This window comes from Gossypium hirsutum, chromosome A13 (genome assembly GCF_007990345.1).
Source record: "Gossypium hirsutum isolate 1008001.06 chromosome A13, Gossypium_hirsutum_v2.1, whole genome shotgun sequence".
Taxonomy (NCBI): Eukaryota; Viridiplantae; Streptophyta; class Magnoliopsida; order Malvales; family Malvaceae; genus Gossypium; species Gossypium hirsutum.
The window spans coordinates 106,517,555-106,522,829 of NC_053436.1; positions in this window are offsets into that span (position 1 = coordinate 106,517,555).

A 5,275-nucleotide genomic window follows, 5' to 3' on the forward strand; every position below is an offset into this window, starting at 1 on the left:
AACCTATGAGAGATCTTCTTCTATCAAGGTCTCTAACAAGATCAACATCAACATACCCAATGACTCCATCTCTAGTTTTCAAATTGTAAGCAAACATCAGTAGTACCTCGTAAATATCTTAAAATCCATTGAACTGCTTTCTAATGTTCTTTACCAGGATTCGCCATGTATTTGCTAACTGCACTGACTGCATATGATAAATCTGGACGTTAACAAAACATAGCATACATGAGAGATCCCACTACACTAGAGTGTGGAACATGTGACATGTACTTAATCTCATCATTTGATTGTGTAGATAAAGCCGATGAAAGTCTGAAATGGGCTACTAAACGAGTACTAATAGGCTTAGTACTCTGCATATTGAAGCTGTAAAGAACTTTCTCAATGTACCATTTCTGACTTAGTTACAATTTACTTGCTTTTCTATCTCTGAGAATCTCTATACCAAGTATCTTCTTTGCTGGTCCCAAATATTTCATCTCAAATTCTTCACTTAGTTGGGCTTTGACCTTTCTTATCTCTCATTTATCTTTTGCTGCTATCAATATGTCATCAACATAGAGAAGTAGATACACAAAAGAATCGTTATCAATATGTCATCAACATAGAAAAGTAGATACACAAAAGAACCATCACTATTTTTCTTAAAGTAAACACAACTGTCAAAACTACTTATTTTGAAATCATGAGAAGTTATAAAGGAATCAAACCTCTTGCACCACTGTCTTGGTGACTGTTTCAAATCATAAAGAGACTTTTTCAGCAAGCAAACATAGTCCTCCTTTTCTGAGATTGTAAAACCCTCTGGTTGTTGCATGTAAATATCTTCCTCAAGTTCTTCATGCAAAAATACAGTTTTTACATCAACTGCTTAAGCTCCAAATCATGCATGGCCACAATACTAAGCAAAGCTCGAATCGAAATATACTTCACAATTGGGGAGAACACATCGGTGAAGTTCACTCTTAGAATTTGACTATAACCCTTTGCAACAAGCCTTTCTTTATATCTGGGTTCTTCAACTCCTAGAGTCCCTTCTTTCTTTTTAAACACCCATTTACAACGAACAACCTTTTTACCTTTAAGAAGCTTCACAAGATCCCATTTTTTGTTTTTATGGAGTGATTCCATCTCCTCTTGCATAGCAAACATCCACTTTTCTGAGTCTTCACAACTAACCTCTCAGAATAATTAGATGACTCTTGGTTCACATATATATCTTCAGCCACACTTAAAGCATAAGCAACTAGGTCAGCCTAGGCATACTTCTTTAGAGGTTTAATTTCTCTTCTAGTTCTGTTTTTGGTGATAGAGTATTATGGTAAAGAAACAACTCTATTATCAATTTTTGTACTGGTTTGAGTTTGTTGTAGATTCTGTATTAAACTGATGCTCCACCTGCTTTTGATTTTCTTTGTTGAAAAATTCTTTAAGAGATAAGTTAGGTAGCATAGCAGTTTCATCAAAAACAACATCTCTGCTAATCACAACTTTTTATTTTCAGGACACCATAACTTATACCCTTTTACACTAGCTTTATAACCAAGAAAAACACATTTAACAGATCTCAGTTCCAATTTCCCATTATCAACATGAGCATATGCATGACACCCAAAGATCTTTAAATCAGAATAATTAGCACGATTACCAGCCCATACCTCTTGTAAAGTCTTTTTTTCAATGGCAACGGATGAAGATCGGTTAATAAAAAAACTTGTAGTAGAGGCTGCTTCAGCCCAAAACGACTTTGGTAAGTTGGCATTTGACAACATACATTGAACCTTCTCTATGATTGTTTTGTTCATTCGTTCTGCAATGCCGTTTTGCTGTGGAGTATGACAAACTGTAAAGTGTCTCACGATCCCTTCTGACTTGCACATTTTATTAAACTCATCAGAACAAAACTCTAAGCCGTTATCTGTGTATAGGTATTTTATTTGTTTTCCCATCTATTTTTCAATCATACTTTTCTAATACTTAAATATGGAAAACACATCATTTTTTTCTTTAAGAAGAACGCTAAAACTTTTCTGGAAAATTTTTTAATAAAAGTCAGCATATAATTAGCTCCACCTCTCGAAGGCATTCTAGATGGCCCCCACATATCAGAATGTTCCCTTCGTGTTATGAATCCCTCTAGTGAATCGAACTCTCTTTTGCTTCCCAAAAATACAGTGCTCACAGAACTTTAGTTTGTAAATTCCATGCCCATTAAGAAGTCATCTTTTGCTCAATTCTGTCATGCCATTCTCACTTATATGCCCTAGGCACATGTGCCAAAGTTTAGTAATATTATCATCTGACAAGGAAGAGGAAGCAACAGTTGCATCACCAGTAACAGTAGAACCCTACAAAACATATAACTTGGCAGTCTTTCTCTGCCCTATCATCACAACAAGGGAACCTTTGGAAATATTCAAAACCTCATTTTCAGCTGTGTATCTGTACCCTTTTGAATTAAGAGTACTCAACGAAATTAAATTTCTCTTCAACTCTGGAACATGTTGCACGTCACTAAGTGTTTTGACAACTCCGTCAAACATCTTAACTTTAATTGTTCCAACATCTATAATTTTACACGAAGCATTATTTCCCATCAAAACAACACCTTCAGATATTGTTTCATAAGTTGTAAATCAATCCCGATTGGGACTCATGTGGAAGGTGCAGCTCGAATCAAAGATCCACTCATTGCTCACTTTAGAAATTGTTGACAGAAGCGACTAGAAGTTCACTATCGCTGTAGTCTTCTACAACATATATTTCACCGAAATTTTCTGGTTGTTTTCCCTTTTGATTCACAGCCTCCCTTTTGATCTTATTTTGTAGCTTATAGCACTTAGATTTAATGTGCCCTTTCTTCTTATAGAAGTTACAAGTTTTACCTCTATTTGAAGACTTCGATCTACCCTTAGATTTACTGCGAGGATTCCGTTCTAGTTTCTTTCCACAATCATCATTAGCATTTCGATCTTGTCTCCCACGAACAATGAGACCCTCACACTGAAAGTCAATTTTAATCACAAGATATTTCATCTTATCATACGAGGTCAAAAAGTCATAAACCTCATTAATTGTGAGAGACTCACGGCTATATAAAATAGTGTATCTGAAGGTTGAATAAAATTAGGGCAATGAGCAAAGTAGAATCAACCGTAGATCTTCCTTATCATACTAAACCTTCATGGTCTCTAAGTTTGAGAGAATTTCTTTAAACATTGTCTAGTGTTCGTGCACAGATGCACTTTCCTCCAAACGATGAGCATAAAAACACTGCTTCATGTGCAACTTGCTGGTTAGAGTTTTCAACATACATATTTGTTCCAGCCTCTTCCATAATCCAGTGGGGGTTTTCTCCTTCATCACATTTTGTAAAATTTCGTTAGACAAATACAGATGTATCGTGTTAACACCTTTCAATCCTTGCACTTCCTATCTTCCTCCATCAATGTCGAAAGCATCTTATCTACCCCTTGCAGGGCTTCCTCTAAGTTCGTCTGTGCAAGAACTGTTTGCATTTTTATCTGCCACAACGAAAATCTGGTGTTGCGATCCAACAGTGAAATTTCATACTTCAAAGATGTCATTATCGTGATCAAGATGAACAATCCGGAAGCTCGGATACCAATTTGTAAATAAATTAAAATAAAACATAGGTAATGACAATATATCACAAAGAAAAGAGAAATAAAAATAAAGAACACACAGATTTTACATGGAAACCCCTTCAGGAAAAAACCCCGAGCAGATGAGAAAAAAATTCACTATGTCGAATTTGAATTAATACAAAAGGAATAGATTACGTCTATTTATAGGCTTTGTAAAGCCATATTCTAATAGGAGTATAGTAAGATTAAAACACCTTATCCTAATCAATATAAAATAGATGGAGTTTTATAAGGTTTAAAAAACATTATTCTAAAATAAAATAAAATAAAAAGTGTAGTTGTATATGGATTTTACTTTTATTTTATTTTACCACTGTATTTTATTTAAATAAGGATTCGGGTCACTTAATTCTAACAAAGTAGATATGATCAAAACTTATAATGAGATTGTTCAAAATAATAATAATTATTATTATTCGAATCTAGATCCAAATGAAATACAATTATTTGTTAATATTGGTATTGTTGCCAATGCAAGAGGGTATGGGTTTGAGTGCATTGAAGCACATTATCCTTCTATTTAGGAGTTAGGAAGGGGTTATACGTAGTTCCTTGTTATATAATGTCTAAAAGCTAAAGGTTAAATTCTATTATTAGTCCATATACTTTGTAAAACTTGCAGATTTAGTTTTCATACTTTAATTTGATCAATTTTAGTCCCTTTACTTTTTTATCTGTTCAATTTTAGTCCATATATTTTCGAATTTCAAAATTTTAGTCTTGACCTAAATAGTAGCAGTTAAATCCATTTGATTAAATTCAATTACTAGTCTTGTACTAAGCATACAACTATAGATGTAGTTCATATTCTCCAATCGGATCATTATAAGTCATAGTTTTTGAAAACTTTCAATTTCAATCTTGACGTAAATGACAATCGTTAATCCATTAACTAGATTTTTAGTAAGTAATATGTGAAAATTGCAAGCTGACATGACACTACACATATGATAGTATGTGTAATGTATCAGATTTTAGAAATAGTAGAACTTAACTTAATGAATTTAACGATTATCGTTTGGTGAGGACTAAAATTTTAAATTTTAAAAAAATATAAAAACTAAAAATAACCAAATTAAAGTATGGCAACTAAATTTCTAATTCATAAAATATAAGAACTAATAAAAAAATTTAACCAAAACTAAATACCCTCTAAAAAAAACAATGTTATCCATATTGGTAATATACCATAGGTTAATATCAGCATTCACTTCAAATGCAGTACGAATAATCATTTAGCTATGAATAATAATTACCATGTCCAAATTTGTCCCAAGAAAAAAAATTATAAATATATGTTATCCACTTAAGACAAATTTAGATCATTGATATTCGATAGGATAGGTGTTCAAACTTCGGTTAAAATCGAATTAATTGACTGAATTGATCTAATTCGGTTAATCGGTCGATTAACCGATCTAATTTGATCAGAGATCAGTTAAAAGTTTTTTGGAATTTCGATTAACGGTTAATTTGGTTCGAAATTAGATAATTCACCGAATTAGCCGAAATTAATAAATAATATTATATTTAATATGTATTAGGCTATTACTAGTTCGGTTAATCCAGTCAAATGAACATTATAAATTTATTTTTTATATGTT